This window comes from Equus caballus, chromosome 15 (assembly GCF_041296265.1).
Source record: "Equus caballus isolate H_3958 breed thoroughbred chromosome 15, TB-T2T, whole genome shotgun sequence".
In the NCBI taxonomy this organism is placed as follows: Eukaryota; Metazoa; Chordata; class Mammalia; order Perissodactyla; family Equidae; genus Equus; species Equus caballus.
Window position 1 is genome coordinate 19,590,687 of NC_091698.1, and position 22,434 is coordinate 19,613,120.

The 22,434-nt window shown below is 45.4% G+C and overlaps 1 protein-coding gene across 9 annotated transcripts in view; it reads right to left on the minus strand.

Moving 5' to 3' along the window:
* NCK2 (NCK adaptor protein 2) overlaps positions 1-22,434 on the minus strand; it is a 135,745-nt gene that overhangs the window by 107,490 nt on the left and 5,821 nt on the right. Inside the window, exons 1-2 of one of the 9 annotated variants that reach the window (XM_070235989.1) lie at positions 6,815-6,863; positions 6,383-6,586 (exon numbers count right to left, since the gene is read on the minus strand). The exons of 6 other annotated variants lie outside the window; for them this stretch is intronic. The gene's annotated coding sequence lies outside the window, so the exon portion shown is untranslated. Of the gene's footprint in view, positions 1-6,382; positions 6,587-6,814; positions 6,864-14,316; positions 14,430-18,398; positions 19,398-22,434 lie in introns of those variants that run through there. 2 more of the 9 variants (XM_070235990.1, XM_070235993.1) reach the window with 2 other exon arrangements.

Below are 22,434 nucleotides of genomic sequence, written 5' to 3' on the forward strand. Positions count from 1 at the left end.
CTCCCTAGCCCCTTCCAGCATGTGAGGATAGGAGAAGTCTGCAGCCCGGAAGAGGGCCCTCACCCAACCATGCTGGCACCTTGACCTCAGACTCCCAGCCTCCAGAGCTGTGAGCAAGAACTTCTGTTGTTTATAAGCTTCCAGCCTGTGGGATTCTGCGACAGCAGCCTGAACGAACTGAGACAGACGCCATAGTATCAGGTGCTACTATAGGACTCTGGGGGAAGGAGAGGAGAGATTTTAAGTATGAAGTGGCACAGACTACAGACATCATAGGAATCTTTCTACCAAACTTGACGTCACCTGCTCAGCAGGTTATACATGTACTATATAGACAATCATCACAGGCAGAGCACAGGAGACTGGGGGGCGGGTCCCAGGGAAGTGGTGGCATGAGCAAGACAGGATGGATCCTGGCATGTCTGCTGGACAGTGAGCAAGGTCTGCCTGGGGCAGGTGCGGGACACCGAGGGACAAGGGGGCTGACCCCACGCTGGAGGACACGAGAAATGACTGTGTTTGTTGGTGAGGGAAGTGACCGGATGAAAGCTGGCCTAAGAGCATGGGCCCGGGTGGCATCTGGGAGGAGGGCGGAGGGGATCTGGTGGCTGTGAAGGCAGACTCGGCAGGCCCAGGAGACCAAGGTGCAGGGAGAGGCTGAGGGATGCTGGCTCCAAGATGATGCTAAGCTGCACTCACTGTGAAAATGGGAGGGGCAGAAGAAGCCAATTCCAGAAAGAATTCAGGAAACAGAACTCTAGCAGGAAGTCAGAACGGCTCTGAGCTCCTTGAAATCAGGGGCAACAGACTTTTGCTGTTTTCTTTCTGCATCCTCTGCAATGATGACCCTGTGCGGAGCCGACAGCAACACTCAAGTCCTGAGTCAGTGCAGCTGTGTGTCAAAGCATGAGGCCAACCCCAGTGCTGGATGGGGCGGGGGTGGTCCGGGTCCAGAAATCCAGTCACTTTTGGAGAATCTGAGACTGGACCATCTACGTAAAAGACGGAAAATGAGGGGAGAGGGGCTCCAGTGAAAGCCAGCACAGTGCCCACACTCAGTGGGAAGAAAGGAAGGCACATCTTCCTTTCTCAAGCACTCGCCCTTGATGAGCACAGGCAGACGGGTAGGATGTTTAGTTCTATTCATTCCAACGGGTTGGAAGGTTCTCCCCAGGGACCAAGTAAGCAAGCTGAGTGTTTGAGCTGAGCCTTGAGAAAGTTAAAATCAACAGTCTAAATCCGAGGTTCTCAAACTCAGGGCAAGAAAGGTCAAGAGTTCCCAAGAGGCTCAGAGAGGCTGTTATGAAGATACTGATAAGAAACTGCTGAACCAGCACTCTCAGCTTCCTCCGTACACCTCCCTCCGCCACCCGGGAGACCAGCCTCAGGTAAGCCAGGACTCCCCCGCTTTCAACTGCTGGCAGTTTTGCAGACAGGGGTCAGCTCACATGCTGTGGTTCCTGAAGACATCAAGCTGCAGAGCTCTGGTACACTTCTACAACGCCTGATTCTTGGAGGGTGACAGGGAGGGAACGGAAAACTCAAACTGCCCTGGGAGGGAGAAAGTCAGCCTGAGAAAGCTTCTGCAACAGCTGCACAGAAAAATATAGATTTGAGTGATGGGCAGGCCTGACAAAGAAAAGGATGCTTTGACACCAAACGGTTCTTACTTCAGACAGAAGAAAATAAGTTAGAAATAACAGCAAGTAGTGTTAAACGAAGGCACGTGGTTTTTCCAGAAAGGTTATGAAGTCAAAGCAAGACCCAATAGCTTCAGTTCCCCACTGAATGTCTGTGTCTCCCCAAAATTCCTATGTTAAAACCCTAATCCCTAGGGTGACAGTTCTTGGAAGCCGGGCCTTGGGAACATAATTATAGGTCCAGATGAGGTCACGAGTGGAGCCCCCACGATGGGATAAATGCCCATATAAGAAGAGGAAGAGACTAGAGTCCCTTCTCACCCCAAGAAGGCAGCTGTCTCCAATCCAGAAAGCAGGACCCCACTGGGAAGGGAATCAGCTGACACCCTGATCTGGAACTTGCAGCCTCCAGAACTGTGAGAAACAAGTGTCTGCTGCCTAAGCTACATGATCTGTGGTACTCTGTTCTAGCAGCTCAAGCTAAGACGGCCTCTATTTAAGAAACATTAGCTTTAAAAGAATTATCCTTTAGTCACAAGAACAGAACACAGTTTTCACCTAAGCCACATGATGAGAAAGAATGAGAACCTAATCTTGAAATATCTGTCCAAAATATAACTTCGTTCATGTTTCTTACCATGAAGTCAGAATGAAAAATAGGAGAAACAGTGATATTAACATCAGGGTTGTCAACATCGAAAATAAAAAAGTCAGCTGCTTATTGCTTACAAGAAATATAAGCAATCTAAAAAACTATTTAATGCAATACAGCTTACTTCCCCAAAAATTACTTTCTTGAATATGTGAAATACTAAAACAGCTAAACACACTTGCTCAAAAATATTTTTCCTGACCTCTTAAAATAAAGATGTCTGAATGTAAAATAATGAAAAATAATTCAGACTACTAAATACCAATGTTCAGATCCGAGGCATGTAGCTTTCTCATGGCTGAACACAGGAATCAAACTCTCAATCTGACCTCATCATTTTACAGATCAACGGCCCATGTTTCTGGAAGACACCTTCACCCTTTAGAAATGACAGATATTCTACAGCCTTCTATTCCTAAGGAAATTATTTTAAATCTGGTCATTTGTGATCACACACACACCCTACAGTGAGTTTCAGTATTTCTCAGTTGTAGAAAAACACTCTACTTTATCACTAATGTATACGTACCTCTCAGAAAGATAAAAGCCAGAGACACATCATCCTTTAAAAAGATCTTTAACATTAGACAGAGCTAAAGTCTGCTTCTAACGAAGTCACCATTCCCTCTTCTTGTTGTAATATACCTTTTCTTTAACTTATTAGTGCTTTCCATTATGTAATTAAAAGAAGACAAAATATTTTTATAATGTCATGTGCCAGGCGCTGTTCTCAATGTTTTTATTCATTTTAATCTTTACTTAACAATCCATTTTCCAGTGAAGGCAACCGGGGAACCAAGAGGTGAGGTATCCAGCCCAAGTCATGCTCCTAATGATGGGCCAAGATCTGAACCCAGGTGCTCGCGTTCCAAAATCCAGGATTTAAAATTGCGAGAAAAAGCTAAAAGGTAAACATTACGAATACAGAAACATCAGGCAAGGAAGGCAGACCAAAGACCAGGTGAGGAATAAAAATCCTGGGTTTTCTCTCATTTTCCTCCTAAGCCAGTTACATGGGCAATGCCTCAATGCACACGCTCCACACCATGGAGGCGCCTGGATAGCCTCACTCCTCAGGGCCAGAGCTGCCTGGACCAGTGGGGCCTTCCTGCCAGATGTAATTTACCCCGTGGTTCCACACAGCAGCAGACGGCATGGTGGCTTCATCCACACATCCCACTTCTTAGAAAACCTGCAGCCACAGAGGCCTGTCTTCCACAGTGGAGTTACTCTCCTCTAAGTTATCATAAGTAGAGTCACAATTTTTGTGCTACATTTAAACAGTTCGTATCTCTAAGCTTCCCTGGAAATGTTACTATATTTTTCCTACCTTTGCTTCCTGAGAACCAAGAACTGGGGGAGGTACCAGCACAGTGAGAGTCATGAATAGTGACAGAGGGTAGAGAAGAATGTAAAATAAGAACGCATCAGCTGTTTTACAGAAGAGGAGTGTTCTCAAATAGGGCAGAGCCAGCTGGGGAGGAAGAAGGGAAGGGAAGCAGTCTAGGGCCGCCCTGGTGTGGTGGAATAAAAAATACACTTGGTCTTGGTCCCCAGTTCCTGGCACAGAGCTCCTAAAACCCTTGGAATTTCCTGAGTGACAGGAGGATCTTTTGTTATTCATAACCAGCCCCTTATGAAAACACGCAAGTTTATGCTAATAAAATGACTCCAGGTCGGGCCTTGAATAGCTTCAGGACTTGGGCGGCTGGGGAAGGGGGCATTGGCTACAGAAAGACCAACCATGTGTTTAAGAGGATGGGAACTTTCAGCCCCAGTCGCCAATTACCCGGGAGAGGAGGGGGGGCCTAGAGACTGGGTTATAAAAACTCTAGAACAAGATTCAGGGAGCTTCTGGGTTGGTGTGCTGGGAGGGTGGCACACCCAGAGAGCGCATCCAGGGTCTGCACTCCCCCCAGTAACCTGCCCTATGCATCTCTTCCATCTGGCTGTTCCTGAGTTGTATCCTTTCTAATAAGCCCTTGATAGGAAAGTGCTCTCCTGATTCTGTGAGTCATTCCATATTATCAAAGCTGATGAGGGAACCCCCAACTTAAAGCCAGTCAGTCAGAAGTGCAGGAGGGCCAAGACTCGTGACCCGCATCTGAAGTGAGACAGTCTTGTGGGACTGCGCCCTCCACCTGCGGGGACAGCGCCATCTCCCAGCAGTTGTTGACATCAGCATCACATTACAGGATGCCCAGCTGGCGTCGGAGAACCAGAGACCAGTGCAGTTCAGTAGCCTCTAGCCACACACAGCTACTGTACACTCAAGATGCAGCAAATCCAGCACTGCTGCTACGAAGGAAAACACACACTGGATTCCAGAGACTCATGCAAAAAAGAAAAAATTAAATCGTGTATCTCATTAGTACTTTTTTAGATTGATTACAAGTTAAAATATTAGCCTAAATAAAACACATTATTAAAATTAATTCCATCTATTTCTTTCTACTTTTTAAATGTGATTACTAGGAAATTTAAAGTCACACATTTAGCTCATATTTGTGGCTTATAGTACAGTTCTACTCAAGGTGCTGTTTTAAATGCTTTCATTTCTGAAAACTTAGGTACCGAAAACCACTTTTCATCTCAAATTCTTACATGTAGAAAGAAAGCAACTACCTAAGGATGGGAGGGAAGAATGTGAGTATTAAAGGGGAGAAGAAATTAATATTTTCGAGCACACACTGCAGGCTGGAACACCCAGTACTGAGCATAATTTCACCCTACTAACCCCTCACTGAGGAGCATCCTTCTCCTGTCACAGAAAAAGGCACTGAGCCTCGAGCCAAGGAAGTGTCAGAGCAAAGACTTGCACGAAGCATCTTTCAACTGCACCCCCATTCTTTGCTGCACACCAGGTCGGCAGACTTCTTCTGGAAAAGGGCCAGATAAATATTTGAGGCTTGCCAGCCATGTAGTCTCTGTTGCCATGACTCAACTCTGCCTCTGTATCACGAAGGCAACCACAGACCACATGTAAATGAACAGCCGCTCTGGGTTCTAACAAACTGGGTTCCCGGGAACAGGCAGGGAGCTGGATCTGGCCTGGGGGCCGTAGTCTGCCAAGCCCTGCGCTGCACTGTTAAAAACAAGACAACAGAACCAAAATGGAGTCGCTTATGCTAACCCCACGTCACCAAACTGAGCCTTAGTATCAGCTTCAGTACTCGCAGAAATGGAATCTTAAACCAGTCAGTCAGGAGTCACCTGGTCAGTACGAGTGAGGTCACCGCCTGACTGACTGACTGGCCCCCAAAGGAAAGTGACCTGCAATCACCAATCTGCTTTTTTCCCTAGTATAACTTCCTTGTTCCTGCTCCTTTCTGCCTAAAAGTCTTTCATTTTGTACAGCTCCTTGGAGCTCCTTTCTGTCTGCTAGATTGGATACTGTCCAATTCATGAATCACTGAATAAAGCCAAGAAGATCTTTAAAACTTACTCGGTTGAATTTTGTTTTATAACAACATCACGAAGAGAAATAGCTATTCCTAAATGATTCTATCATCAGTGAGCCAAAATATAACATTTATACAGGATATCTTTCACAAAATGCTAATTAGGTTATTGTTGAATCGAGGTTGAACTGGGAAAGTCAAATTCTGCAGGTTAACTCATTGTCAGGCGTCTAAGCTTTTATTGGACACCACAAGTAGGCCATTTAGGTATTGTCACTAGAGGTATTAAGTTAACAGTAAATTACATCTGGTTCAACGAGTATGATGCATGTAACAAAATTAAATTAAAAATATATACCCAGGGAATATGCAATGGAACACAGGAGATGAGACACAGACAGGAGTCTAGGCTTCCAGGTCAGAGCCAGACCCGTCCTGCAGGGGGAGGCGGTAAAGCCCACGATCCGGGCAGCGACCTGACCTGCTCACTCGACACACGGGGGTGTCACATATGGCCCGGGAGGAGTTACACTCAAGCGTGTCAGGGTTCTCTGAGCCCAACTTCCCCCCTTTCTCGACTCTCAATTTTGCCCAACACTCTACAGGCAGCAGGAAAACAAGAGGGCTCCGGTCAGTTACAAAACTAATTTGAAAACTTTTAAAAATATTAACTCACAAGTCTAACTCACATTACTCACTGCAGATGGAGACAGTTGGGGGGAAAACACCAGGTGGAGGGAAGGCCAAGAAAGGAAAGGTCTGGGGATTTAACGGACGCAGGCCAAGCTCTTCACCAGATGACCCGCTGCTCCCTGGTTTCTCCTGCAGACCACCCTGAAGGGTGCCTCGCGGATACATGCGAAGGGGGGTACAGCAACAGAGAAAAGGAGCATCTAAATGAGGTAAGAGGGAGAAAGAAAGACATCAAGTTTGTCCCGCCTTCCACTCGCCCCAGTGCCCTCCACACGCAGACATTCCTGGTGCAGAGGAAGCGTCCACACTCCCTGTCTGTCATGCCACTGCGCCTGCTCTGACCGTGGTCCCCTTTCCCCACTTAAGCCCCACTATCCAGCCCCTTCATTCTTCTACTTCCTTTAAAAATGTTTTTAAAGAGTACTTACTATAAAGTGATTTGTACCGTATCTTGAGCCAATGAGGAGAAATGTCATCAAAACCTAATGGAGAAGTAGGGTTGCAATTTCAGGGAGTCCTGCTGGGCAGCAAGCACAGTCTGACCCAGGAGCGGTAAGGAGAGGCTAAGCTTGCACACGGAGACAGTCACCTACTGCTGGGGACCAACCACCACAAGCTGAGCAGCTTGAAGCTGCTCACGTTGACCATCTCAGTCTCTGCGGCTCTGGAGCTCGGGCACGGCTCACCTGGGCTCATACTGTTAACACCACACAGCGAACACACACACACACACATCATTCTGAACAGCACCTCTGGGAGGTCATCTGCCTGGTCTAGGCATCGCAAATCTATCAAAAACACTGGCAACTCTTTCTGAAAACGTCTTTCTCAATCACCAATTTAATGACCAGCAGTCCCATTACCTCTGTCTCACCTGGCCAGTGACCAAAACAGGGTAACTCAGCTGTGTCACCCACTTTAATGCCCCAAACAAGGCTCCGAAGAACAATCTATTATTAACAAAAATAAATTCACCCACGAAGGGAAAAGACACGCCATGGCTGAGGATGTTCCATCCGCTGTCACAGGGCCCTTTCAAAGAGAAGGCCACCAACTTGAAAGTAAACCCCAAGGCCAGCTGTGGGGCCCGGCCTGGGGGGGACCAGAGGGGGTTCCAAACCAGCGAGCACCATCACAGTCCCTGAAAGTCAGCAACTGTTTTAAAGGACGGGGCAGTCACGATGTGTACAAATTCTAGTCAATGTTTTTAAAACAGCAGTGACACGGTTTTATGACCACTCTGAGATAAGGTCCCCCAGAACTCTTCAACTCAAAATGCCTATACACAAGGGCCACACACACTCTGACTTTCAAGAGCAGTGTAGTTTGGGTGAAGATTGAAGTTACACACGCTGAAAATTGTGCAACCCTTTAGAAGGGCATTATAGCAACATATATCTAGAATATTAAAGATGCCCATACCATTTAATGCTGCAACCCCTCTCTGACGAATCTATGGTAAGGAAACAATTCAGTAGAAGAACAGAAATATGCTCCAAGATGTACACAGGCACCTCACTACTGGAGCAAAACTTTAAATGACCCAGTCAATAGCTCACACAACTGAAGGAACTTTCAATATTCTATGGGGTATCATGCAACAAGAAAACATTAGAAAGATTACTAATAGTGTGGAAAAAATGTTCATATTAAGAATACATAATTGTACAAATGGTAACAAATACTTACAAGGACTAATTACAAATATGAAAAATTTTCTCTTTTAGGATGCTAAGATTACAGGAGGCATCTTCCCTTTTCAATACTATCTTTAAGAGTTAGTTACTATGTTGTCTTTATCATTAAAAGAAACTCCACCAAAAAAAAATAATAAACCGGTGTCAGAAAGCTGAGTCTCAGAAAGCTAGGTCCCGACATGGTGTGTGTGTGTGTTCAGTTTGCACTTCCAGATCTCTTAGCTGGCACTGCTGCAAACTCCACCTGGGAGGGCCAGAGCAAGTGACTAGGATCACCCTGCTGCCCACCCGCTTTCTCAGGGGAGGGCCCCTGAGTGGGAGGCAGCCTTGTGGCTGCACCTTGAAGCAGAGCAGTCTGCAGGCTCCTGCGAGGATGGGGATGCAGTCCTTGGAGGGCTAGACAGCTGCGCAGGAGGCAGAGCGCCCGCCCAAGTTCCAGCAGTGAAACGACGAGGGATGTGGACGTCTGCTCGCACACTCTCACTAACCTGCACAGTGAAGATGCAAAGCCGGCCCACGCCAGGGGTCACGGCACACGTGTGACAATGTAACACACACTCGAAAACTCGCCAAAGAGAGGCTGCCATGAGTAACCCTCGGATAAATTACTGAGCTTTTCTAAGTCGCTAACCTCACCTGTTAAACAGGGATACGGGCACCTGCAGAGCTGCAGCGAAGATCAAATCAGACAAGGCATACAAAACGTTGTGCCAATAAATATCAGTGATTATTATCCCACGTTAATGCTTTAGAAACTTTGCTCCACACAGCCCATCATTTTAAAGGAATTTCCAGCAGCTGGTATTTATAGTTCCACATACAGGGAAGTGCAATGCCAGCCATGCACGCATCGATTCTTTTTCCACATTATTTTTTAATTTATAACATTTCTGTTAAATATAGGGCAAAAACTCCAGGGACCATTTTGTCGTTACACCATGAGAAGCAAAAAGTCAAACTCTTTTATGCAAGAGATTTTTAAAAGTTCATTGACATTCTCCTGATATTAGAAGTTATTATGCAGCCCTAAGTACCAAATCCATAACCCAACTCAAAATCTAGAATATTAAATAATCACAAATCCCACAATACTGTTTACATTAGTGGGGTTTTTTTAGCTAATAAGCTGAATATATATTTTCCCCCTATGACTACTTAAATTTACAAGAACAATGACTAGGCTTTCTATCCCATTTAAATAAAATTCTTTTTAGATGTATCTCTTAGAGAATGGATTTTATTTTATCCACATGGGGGACATTTTGTCATCACTGCATGACTAAAAAGAGCTCTGTTAGGCAGCATATCTAAATTACTTTTCTGCAATGCCAGTTAGGCTGCCTCTGGCCCAAGGCCTAGGTCCCAGAGGCTCCATCACCCAAAGGACAGCACCCGGGTCCCAACCAGGCCTGCCCCTCAGGATGCTTTGAAATGGTTTTCATTTTATGCAATTACATTAAAACACAGTTATTAAAATATTATTTACAAGACAAATTTCGGACACATATGTGCTTCTTTATTAACACACTAAAAAAGAAGGTGCAGCAGCAGATCTAAGAACTACTGTAACCCCAGAGTAATGATGAGCAGTTCAAATCTCACGTCTCTGCAACCACCATGGTGTGATATGAAAACACCGGTCATTTCTCTGCGGACCACACATCACCGGTCATGCTGCCTACACTCACAATGAAGGAAACAGTCATGAGCTGCATAACGACGTTTCGGTCCACGACGGCCCGCACATATGATGGTGGAAGCACCACAGAGCCTAGGCGTGTAGCGGGTTGTACCATCCAGGCTGAGTAAGTGCACTCTACGGTGTTCGCACACGACGAAATAGCCTAACAACACGTTTCTCAGAATCCCTGTCAAGCAACCCATGACTGTACTAAATTTCCGTTAAAAGCTAGTGAAAATAAAAATGTAAGTTTTCTCACCCCAAGTTCATGGACCCCCTAAAGTCTACTCACTCACAGCCAGGGCCCCCGGGTTAAGGACTCCCACTCTGGAGAATCACTCAGAACTTCAGGTTAGGCCACGAACACGGGCCATCAGACTCAGCAAATCCCTCGATTCCAGGTTCGGGGCACAGGCTCTTTTGCTGCCGTGAGGAGCAGGAATGATGCTCCCGTGGAAGCGGTTACGGCAGGCAGGCGGAGGCCAGACCCGGACCCAGCCCCTGGCTGACGCTCCGCCTACTGCTTGCTACCCGCTTCCTTGGGCAAGGCCTCTTCCAACTTGAGAGCTGGAAGAAAGCTTAAAAGATCCCCTTGTTCAACCCTACTCTTCCATATGGAAACTATGCTTCCAACAGATTTGCTATAAAAAAATCCAAGACCAGCCAATTTCAAAGATGCTATCCTTAAATGTTTTCCAGTAAAGCGGGAGTCGTCACTTTCACGTCAAGTCATTCTTCTACACACAACCACCGAAACTCACAGAAACAACCTTAAACTAGTCAAAACAGAAATTTAGGAAAAAGACAAGATTTTTTAAAAATTATCAGAAATCTGTAGGTCAAAATAGAAATCATAAATTATACTTTAATACAGAGGCATAAATTTAAAGGAAATAATGTTCAAAAAAGTCACTGCAGATGTTTATATTCAGTCAATTTTAATAAACAAAATGCACTAATACAAATTATATTCCTGTGAATGAATACAACTGAGTCTCTAATCCTCACAGCTCTGGGGAAGGTGGAACAGGAAGCAGTCTCCCCACGAGGCCTTCCACCCCTACCCTTGAGTCGTGCCATCAGGGTGAGGAGGGGAGGGATAAAGAGGACAGGGACACAGGGCTCAACTCTGACCCTTTCTATACCCAAGAGAAAGGTCACTCTCCTCCCTCTCGAGAAGATTCTCTAGAACCTTCAGTCAGCCACTGGAGGAAAAGAGGCCCTTCCAAGCCCCTCCCTACGCCAGCTTCTGAGCGGACCCCTACCCAGCCCAGACCCCCACTCACTGCACACCTGAAGCTATGTCACTGCACCTGGGCAAGTCATCGCACCTGTGCAGGCTGTGAGGGCCACCAGGTCGCGCTGACGGCAGCCGTCTCGGGCCCTTGTCCACAGACGGGTGTGCCCCTCCCTGCTACAGGAGTCCCATCGCCACTCAGCACTCCCTCCAGCTGGAGGAACCATTTCTGACCACCGCCCTCCACTTCAAATAGGGGATCTGCGCGAGATGGACGAGGCATCGGGCACAGGTCAAAACCAGGAAGATTCGCTGCAGGTTTTTATTTGCCCAAACTTGGACAGAGGGCACAGGACACTTTCACCATCACACGCTTGCTCACGCACACACGTGACTAAACCATTCAGACAAGCCTGGCATCTGAGGACCTCCCTACTCTGGCCCAGACTGACCTGACACGCAGTGGTAACTCCATTATGTCCCGCTCCTCTGGGACTCTGAGGGCACCTCAGTGAGGATGAGGTTACCCAGAAAGCAAAGAACGGCCTTACGTTTACACCAAGTGAGCCACTCAGACGAGTATCCAGGAGGGGTTAAAATCGCGGGGTGGTCAGGACAGAAGCCCTTTGCAGGGGAGCCACGGGACTGGACGCTACCAGCAGGGAAGAGGTGCGGACAGCAAGGAGGAGGGTGAGAGCCCGACTCTGGACACACGAACACATTCAGGAGGAAAAAGTCAGAAGGACTCAAACGGTAGCACAGAGCAGTGGTTCTCAACCTTGAATACGCATCAAAACCACCTGGGCAACTTGTTCAACAGGAAGAATTCCAAACCAACCCCTCCCAGGACACTGAGCCAGAAGGTCCACAGCAGGCCCCGGGAACCTGCGTCCCTAACGAATCCCCCAGGACCACATTCTAGAACACTGTGCTGGAGCACTCCCAGCTTACCTCCTCTGGAACAGTAGCACAGGGCAGCGCAGCCACGCCTTCCATCGCCACTGCAAGAATAAATCAACCTCCCACGCAGAATTCCAAATAACTAATGTAGATGCGAGCCCTCAAGGAGACAGAAGGTAACTCCTCCAAAGACTGCAGTGTGGACAGAGGAAAAACGAGACAACTCTAGGATGGAAAAGCCTGACAGACACTGCCTCAGCTCCGCGCCAGCACCAACAGTACCTGTCACATTGATGGTACGCAACCTTGATAAGACACGATGAAGATGGCACTTCGCCTCTGTGGTCGTCCTACCAAAAGGCCTGAACCCCAATCTAATCGTGAGACAAGCATCAGACAATTCCCAACGGAGGACCATTCCATGAAACACCTGACTGGTACGCCTCAAAACTGTCAAATCATCGAAACAGGAGAACCTGAGAAACTATCACAGCCGAGAGGAGCCTAAGGAGATGTGATGCCCAGATGTGATCCTGGACGGGATCCTGGGACGGAAAAAGGATGTCAGGTGAAAACTAGGAAAACCCAAATAAAGCATGGACTTCAGTTAATAATAATGTACCAATACTGGCTCATCAGTTGTGACCTATGTACCAGAGTAACATAAGATGCCAACAATAGCAGACACTGTATGTTGGGTATGGTAATGCTCTGTACTATCTTTGAAATTTTTCTATAAATCTAAAACTATTACAAAATTAAATGTTTACTTAAAAATATGTATGTACTATATATACTACACATAAATATATATGCAAAGAATAACATGGATGACTTTCAACAATTACAAACTGAACTTTGGAAAAGTTAGTAAAAACTATCGTTAACAAAAGAACATAAACACACTTATTGATTAACACAATAGAATAAGGCTATTACATGGTGGAAACAGTACAATTTTTGTTGTTCTTCAAACAGAGAACACGTTATGTGTACTTGAATATGTAAAATAATACACTGCATGAGTTTGTAAACAAACAAAGCCTGCTTCCTTGAATGAGACCCAAAACAAATTTACTTAACATGCATTAAATTCTGTCCTACTAAGGCCCCAAGGGCCAGGAGTCAATGTCTTCCAATCAATCTTTAAAACAGCATCACAAAACTCATACCTCAAATTAAATTCTCATTATTCTCAAATTGAGTTCATTTGACCACTAAGCATAAATTACAGTGTATCACAAATTAATTACAGTACATGACAAAAACTATTTTACACTAATCCATGTCATCAAAAGTTAAAGGAAACGTAAACCTGTGCAGTGTGGAGGACCAATCACTAATTATGACTTGAACTGTTCTGAATGCTGGCCTGAAGTTACCTCCAGACGCTGAACGGAGCTGAAAGAGAAACAGTGAAACCAGACCACCTTCAGAAAATAGTTTCGTACCAACATGCTGTCAAAATGGCACAAAGATTTGGGTGCTCGTTAAGCAGAAGGCGACAATTTGAAACACTGCATTTAAAAGAAACAAAAAAGAACATCTATAATGGAGTAGCAAATAATTTAAGTCTCAAAAGAAACAAAAGGAAACACACTTCAAACTAGACCATTACTAGGATAAAAACAAACCTGTAGAATGTGTGGACAGGGCTGATTCACAATATTCATTACCAATCCAGGCACGGTGGGAATCTGACTAAGGAAATCTTTTCTACATTAAAATGTAATGGAGTGGTGCATTTATGCCATTATCATTAAAAAAAAAAAAGGGAATAAGGAAGGGTTAATGTGCTACCTAACACCAGCATTCCATTGAAAACACCAACAAGCTGTTTTACTAATTTTTAAGATCTAAAGGTCTTAAGCAAATAAGCAACATATAAGCAGAGTTTACATTATCTGAAAATTACGGATGAGCTGACCCAAAAATCAAACACCCATCCTAGGCACGCTGGCGGCAGGACCTCCTGCGGGCCCTGGAAGAAGAGCTGCAACCCTGGGAAGGGGGACAGGGCGCGGCCCCCGCTGTGCTGGCGACACGTTTACAATTGGCACGGGGGCCACCTTCTGCTCAGCTGGCACTCCACCGTCTCCAGGGCTGCCTGTACCGCAAGAGTTTCTAAGAATCCTGAAGAAAATATTATCCTTCCCTGGACTATTGGAAATGAAGTCCACCCGGCCTTAGTGACCTTCCCTGTGTCTTCCCTTGTATCTCCCGCAGGGCCCCACAGAGAGGGCACGGGCATTTTACAGACTGGTTCATTGGGATCAGAGTCCGCGGTGAACCTGTAAGATGGATCCCAGGTTAGTCTGGCAGCTCCCTGACGGCAGCCCTCTGTCCGCCTCCTCTGTGTTCGCACAGCACCTGGCAGGGCCTCTCACTCACACAGCCGGTGCTCAGGAGTATTACCTGTGTGACAACTCAGTCACAGCAGAACCGGGACAGCAGTCCAATGGTACCTCAGATCAGGATGAACAACGCAGCTTTCTCTACATCTCCACACACGTGCTCTTTCAGTTCTCTAACCAGATTCACAAAAAAGTACCAGCCAAATAAATTTACCACATAAGTCAGTTCATTCCACTCTGCTCTGAAGAAACTTCTCCAATAAGGAACCATCCAGTTCAAATTTTTAAATAGAGAATGGCAGAGCTATAAAAGCCCGTAAAAACGTTAGAGCTAAGCCCTTGTTTCACAGAAAACAGATAGGAGGTCGAGAGAGGTTAAAAATTAGCTGTGCAGCTTGAGCCAAATTAGTAGCAGGTGAAAAGGAGAAGCTTCATCTCTGCTCCTCATATGAAGCAAGCTTTCCGAAGTTCAAGTTTAGACTAATGAAGTTCAGACTGATACTGTTTTAGTCCAGCTCCTATTATAATTAAAAGGCACGAAGTTACTGCCTAAAAGGCAAACACTATCTTGACGGAGGAGGAGATGTCATTAACATAAATACAAAGCCCTAACGAAGTAGAGATCTGGGGCATGTCACACATCCCAGACCAGCCGGCCTGAGGTCTCCCCTCGGCCACTCACCACAAGGCCCCCACCTTCCTCATCAACACAGGGCTGGGCTGACTAACGGCACCTGCCCGCCTCCACCAATGCTGTGAGAATTAATCGACACGATGCACACACAAATAACAACGAGATACACACACTGGGTTATAGCACATAACTTCAGCATTGTCACATCTGTCCACAGTTACTATTATTTTCAAAGGTCTTTCTCAGTCCACATGAGGACAGGAGAATTAAGGAAAAGAAAAGATTGATTGTACTTTTAACTATCTTCACCAAGAGAAGTTCAAAAATTTACAAAGTGCTGATTTTGTGTCCTAATAACAGAACAGGAAGAGAGGCGATAAGCAGCAACAAAGTAAAAAGGAAGAGCAACACACAGGAAATGATTTATACGCAATAGATCTAGATAAAGCCAAGGAGACTTCTAATTGACAGCCCTCTTCATTTCTAGGCTTATCCGACTTTATCGAGTAAGAGCCTAGTTATAAAGAAAAAAGAGCAGCGGACACCAACATCGTACCCCAGGCCAGCTAACAGGCGGCTTTGCCACTAACCTAGACGCTGGGAGCTAACAGCCAAATTATAATCTTCCCTTTCCTCTGCCCTGGAGAAGGTCTAATTTGTGGTATTTTTGTTCTCTCTCCCCTGAAGAGTTTATTTTTTAGAACTATACAAAGAAGGAAATAAAACATTCAGAAGCTAACAGATGTGACCAGCTCAACGATTACCAGGCTGAACCTAGAATCTTAGGAACTTCAGTCATAACAAAAAATGTTTTTTCTGCAATCACCAACTGTAAAGATTCCGAGCTAAGTAAACAGATGTCTTTGATTAGACTAGACGCTGAAAATCAATTCCTTATTAAAAGCAATTGATAAGGGACCCCCATTACTTCCCTATAAGTGGACATTATAAGGGGAATGTGTTTTTAATCACAGTTCAGCCAGATACCAAAATGTTTCCTACAAATCAAAATTTCCTATTTATATGATCCAAATAAGTAGAAGAAAATGAAAAAAGCAATGTACACCATACTTTTCCACTAACATTACAGATAAACCATGATTAAGGCAGTTATATTAAAGTATGTTTCTCCTTTATATATTTATATTTAACTGCAGAGGTGTAAGAACCATGTTTAGCTCTCTAAATAGGTATTATTTTTCATATTTATAAAAATGGAAGACATTTTTAAAAATTTGTTCTTGTTAAAATTTATTAATCAGTTGTCAATGAAATACCAATTAATAATTTACCTTTGGATTTGTATTGCATATTATGTAAGGGTCATAAAAATTTGAAGCAGTTTTACACTCTTCCCCCAAATAAAAGATTAAAGAATACTCTTTTAGCCTTTTTAGGATCATCTAGTAAGAGATTCATGCTATGTGATTAAAGAATAATTCTCAAAAAAGAAAAATGATCTCCAAAAGGGCAACTGTGTGAAAGAAAAAGCGCCATTAATTTAAAGGTTTAAGCAAAGTAGAGCCCCATTCTCTTACACCAAAGTTGCTGAAATACTCACATTCTGAGCTAGTGAATTCTGTTGTGGGGCTATCCTGTGCATTGTAGGATGTTTAGCAACATTCCTAGCCTGTACCTACCAGATACCAGAAACACTCCCCAGCCAGGACAGTTACAAAATGTCTCAACTCTGCCAAATGTCCATAAGGGCAAAACTGCCCCCAGCTGAGGACCACCAATCTATACACAGGAGTCGAGGTTCAAATCTCAATTAAGTTTTTAAAAATATTAACTTTTTTTGTGAGGAAGATTGGCCCTGAGCTAACATCTGTAGCCAATCTTCCTCTTTTTGCTTGAGGAAGAGTGGCCCTGAGCTAACATCTGTGCCAGTGCTCCTCTTTTTTGTATGTGGGACGCCACCAGAGCATGGCTTGATGAGTGGTATGCAGGTCTGTACCGGGGATCCAGACCCGCAAACCCGAGGCTGATGAAGCAGAGGGCACAAACTTAACCATTACACCACAGGGCCAGCCCCCAAATATTAACATTTAAAAGGTACTTTTGTATTTGCAAAAATGACCTGCTTTTATTTCTTAATTCAAACCTAACAACCAGTAAGAACCAAAAATGAAAGGGAATTTGCATGTATGAACGGGCAGTATGTTGAAAACATGTTTTCTTCCTTTGATGGAACCCTCACTGACCTGAGACATTAAAGATAACCTTTCCTGACCAGGCTGAGTCCATCTGGTTCACGGCACAACTGAGCTGAAGCAGCAACATATTCAACACTTGAGCCTGCGTCTACAATAAATCAACTACGCTTCGGTTCCATCCAGGCTCACTTCAAAACGAAAATTACAACAGCAGCGTCTGTCATGCCCTCTCCCCTTTTATTAGAGGATAATGGCATCGTTTCTTTATGGTCGCCACTGGGTCTTATCTGCTGAGCCAGATAGAACAGACCTACTAAGGAAACGATGAGAAAGGAACTGAAGCAAGACAGATGGCTTTAATAAAGGGGAGAGAACTTCTAAATAGAAGCTGGGCAGGTCCAAAGAAGGCAATGACTGGAACATGTAAGGGAAAACCATAGGAGTGCAGGTAATGAAGGCAGATGGAAAACAGACGGCTTTAAGATAGATGGCCAGGGTGGGGGGCGTGCATTAAGTGAGCCACATACAAATGCGAAACATACAGGGGAGAACCAAAGGAATGGAAAGAAAAATCTGTTTTTATATCTGTCGTGCCAGATTCTGCTCCTAAATATGTTTCTTAAAAATAAAAGTACTTTGATGAAAATTCACTATTCACCTAGATCAAATTTCCTGAAACTGTCTCTAAAATAACTCCCTGAACCCCTTGTTATTTCCTGATCTCTTAAAAATACTCAAGCAGCTTGCAGTTCTTATGCCAATGTCCCCAAGCTGGCTTCCATCACTCAGAGAAATAAGAAAGAGAGCTATTTATCACCAATTCAGACATCTCCCTGCCACCCCACCCCCCCCACCCCCCACTCCCCCAAGCACAGACTTGACAACTGGGATGCAAACTTATAAAGCGATTGCCCTTAAAATGAACACAGCTGGCAAGAGGGAGAGAGAAAGAGACGGCAACTGTTCTCTTCTGTAGCCAGGCTCATAAGTGACATAATTAAAATATTTGTTGACTTGCAGACCTCCTTAAATACTCAGCCAAAATTCCTAAGATATTAAACTGAGGCACATCCTCTAAGGAAAATCGATGGAGACATTGACGGGCTTTGTCCTACAAGATGGCCACTGGCACCTTTCTAGGCGTTTCACTATGATCTCGCCGCCTTCTAACATCTCCCCAGCTGCCGCCACCACCTTTGCTGGGAGAATTATTAAGCTTGTTTAAGTAAATAAACCTTTGCTGCTCCTCCTCCTAGAGCATGCCACATATAGAGCTGGCCACACGAGAAGCAGTTTGACAGCACATCTAAGCCTGTGAATTAATTCAGAGGAGCTGCCTAAGTGGTAACCCACCTGAAACCACCGCATCCCTGATCTTGGGACACACAGAAGCTTCCCACCACAGACACCAGCCTCCTGGTTGTACGTCAGTCCCATCTGCTCCAGCGTAAGGCTGCCCAGTGCTCTGACAGCCTCGAGGGTTTTCCAAAAACGGAAGGGTAGGTTTAGGACGGTCTGGCACTACAAAACTCGCTCGGAACGGCAGCCAATGTCACAGCTCCCATCGAACCTTGTAAGAGCAGTCTTCCAAAGTCCAGGCTGAGACTCAACCTGCCCTCTCTCATGACCTGAGAAGCAGATTTTCAAAGCCATTTTGGGATTCTTCAAGACCTGCGGAGTCCTGAGAGCACAAAGGCAAAGGATTTGGGGTGCTGCGTGTGCTCCAAGGTCTTCAGCAGGCACCGACCCAGCTGCCTTCTTTAACTACGGGAACTCATGAAGGACAGCAGCAGCAGCCGAGGACGGCCTTCCAGAAGGAGCCCCAGCAACACAAGGGCTCGGGGCCAAGCAGGAGAGAGAACACTCACTCCTGCCTCCTCAGTCCCTACAGCGGTGAAAACAGGGGGACCCACCACACAGCTATCAGGAGGGGCACAGCCACACAGGCCTATCTATAGCACCTACGCGGGAGGCCTGCGGGTAAGGGTCATTCTCAAATTACAACGCTGTGACTACAAAACAGAACCACCTCTTCACTCATCCACTCATCCTGCAAACCCCTCAGCAGTGGTTCTCGATACGTGGTGCCCATCCCAACAAAGACGACCTGGGAACTCGTCCGAAAAGCTAATTCTCAGGCCCCACTCCAGACATCTGCGTCAGACACTCTGGGGTGGGTGCAGCCCCGTTTTAAGGAGCCCTCCAGGGGATGCTGATGTCCATGTCTGAGCTGGAGTTTGCCCCTTTCAGGACCACTGGCCTGCAGCGCACAGGAAGGAGGGGCTGGAGGAGAGGAGCAGCAAAGCCAATGCTGCTCAATAACGCTCCTCTGTGACCCTCCGCAGCTCCCCCTCCATGACCACTAGAGCAGTTTTAGGTACTCTCAGGCCCTTCCAAAGTGCAGGCTTCCTCCACAACTCGGCTGATAAGAGGTCCCCAGAATAAACCAGTATCCAAGCTCCACTCCCTAGCAACGATTTCCCATCAATGTTTCTCAAATCTTATACCATAATAAAAGTTTATGGTTCTGTTTATGTATTTGCAGATACATCTCCATGAAGAGACGGTGGCTGACTTAGTGTCAGAGCAGAGACTCAAGAAGTCAGAGGCCTGAGTTTGAATTCCAGATCTGAAATTCACTAACCATGCAACCTTAGGCAAGGCACCCTGCCACGTCTGCATATCCTTATCTATCAAGATAAAAACAGAAAGTACCCTCTCAGTTTTTGAGAGGATTCAAGGAGTTGTTATTTTGTGTAAAGTGCTTAGAACAATCATCACATTGTGGGGCGGGTGGGGGTGTGTGCACGTGCATTAGGGGAGAAGCTAATGATCACTAAAGAAAATAGGATTTTAGATTTTAGCTCCCATACTTAGAAATCAAGTACTTAACATGTATCAGAAATACGTTGAATACTAATACCCAGAAAAATGATTCTACAGTGGTAACTTAACCTCTAGAACTGAAAACACATTTTAAAGTATTTGTAAAATGTACAAGGTATTTTGATTATATGCAACCAAATCTGACTTTAGTACTCTAAAATTGTTTGCATGCATGAAATAGTACATCATTCCTTATAACTGTGTAGATTACACCCTTCCCCCTAAGGAATAGTAATAATTACCATTATTATTATCTAAGTTGTTTCCATTATGTCTTTTTAGCTATCTCAACTTTAGAAAATACAGAGCAAATGAAGTTTAAATCATAAGCTGCACTCTCCACTATGGCGGCCACTGGCCTCGTGTGGTACTGAACACTCCAGATCACAGAGACGGAATGGAGTATGTCGTAAATGTAGAACATGGTGGATTACAGACTTAGTACAAAGAACGTGAACTATCTCATTATGATATTTGATACTGATTACAAGTAGAAATAAAAATATTTTAAATCTACTGGGCAAAATAAAATATATTATGAAAATTAATTTCACTTGTTTCTTTTTACATTTTTAATGTGGCTACTAGAACATTTAAAATTACATCTGTGGCTCTCATTTGTGGCTCCCTTTTATTTCAGTGGGACAGCAGTGCTCTTGACAAAGCATCACCTCCAGGGGCATCTGCAGGGAAACACTCCACATTAAAACACAGAGTGTCTTCTGCACTCGGTCTCTCCTTCTAAGGGTCATGCACAGTTTTGAGGTGCAAAGCCGGAGCTGTGTAGTGATGCCTTTATTACAAGGGGTAACACTGAATCAGCTCCAATGTACAGAAGTCTTTAAAATAAACATTACAGGGGCTGGCCCCGTGACCGAGTAGTGAAGTTCGCGCACTCCGCTGCAGGCGGCCCAGTGTTTCATTGGTTCGAATCCTGGGCGCGGACACGGCACGGCCCATCAAACCACGCTGAGGCAGCGTCCCACATGTCACAACTAGAAGGACCCACAACGAAGAATATACAACTATGTACCGGGGAGCTTTGGGGAGAAAAAGGAAAAAAATTTAAAAATCTAAAAAATAAATAAACATTATAAACTTCGGTGTTGTCATCACAATTAGCAAACTGCCATTCAGTGTGTACCCGCAGGTGACTGTGACCACTCGGGGGGTGGGGGCATATTTAGAGGCAGGGAGCCCAGTCGTGCAGATCCACACCTGCAACACTGAGGACTTGGGACATGACCTGAAGGCAATGGAGAGACACCAACGTGGACCATGGCCAGACTTGAATATTAGGGTGCTATGAGCAGGATGGATTGGCAAGAGTGGTTATAAAGGTATTTTGACAGTCCAAGTCACAAAGGCAATAAAAGGTACAGCAGGGCTCAGGTTTCAGAGATCTTCTGAAGGTAAAGTCAGCAATATTTGGGATTTGGGAAGCAAGGGATGACAGAGTAGGTCGATGATGGGGATATTAACTGAGAAGGCAGGCATGTCAGGAGGTGGCGCATACAGCTTGTGACATTCACAGTGTTAGGTGGACATGATGGGTAAGAAGTTGGATAATTCATATGAATGAATGAATGAATTGTGAATGAACACACAGATCTGGAGCTGGAGGGCTGTCAGTCACACAGACACTCCCCCTGCCTTATGGAATCACCTTCAACAACTCAAACTCGCCTAGGTCAGACGCAGACATGTGGTGCTCAGGGTGTGCTTTACCAAACACTGTCACACACAGGCACCACAGGGACATGCGTCACGTGGTGAAGACTGCCACAGCAGGCCCAGAGTGGATGGCCTTTCTGCCCTGGGCCTCGCCCTCTCACTTTGTTCTCTTCATCCAGGGCCTGGAAACACTTTTGTTTCCACACAAAATCCAACACTTTCCATACATCTCATATTTTATCATGATCCTGATCCAAAATAAACATACCTGCAATTGAGCCCGCATACGCAGAGGGGACGCATTCATGAACAGAAGTCAGTCAACACTGTTTTCTCTCTTTAATCATTCTATTAGAGCCTGCCCAGCCTCTGGAAGCCCAGCACCAAGGCTCCTTCCCTATTTCGAGGTCTACAACCAACAATGAGTTGCCATTCCCTCCTCACTTCTGACTGCTCTGTAACCATCCCTGGCAGGTGTCCTCAAGTAAGCAGATTCCAGATCTGAGTAAAGGAACTAAGACGACTTCCTAAAATAATCAGCCCTGTTTCTGAACACAGTTACATGCTGTTATGAACCAAACTGTCTCCCCAATATTCACGTTGAAGCCCAAATCCCCAATGTGATTGCAGACAGAGCCTTTGGGGAGGTGATCAGGGTTAAATCATGTCCTAAGGGTGGGGCCCAAATCCAAAAGGACTAGCGTCCTTTTAAGAAGAGGAAAAGGGGCCGGCCCAGTGGCGCAGCAGTTAAGTTCGCACACTCTGCTTGGGGGGCCCGGGTTCACTGGTTCAGATCCTGGGCGCCAACCCATACACCGGCTCATCAAGC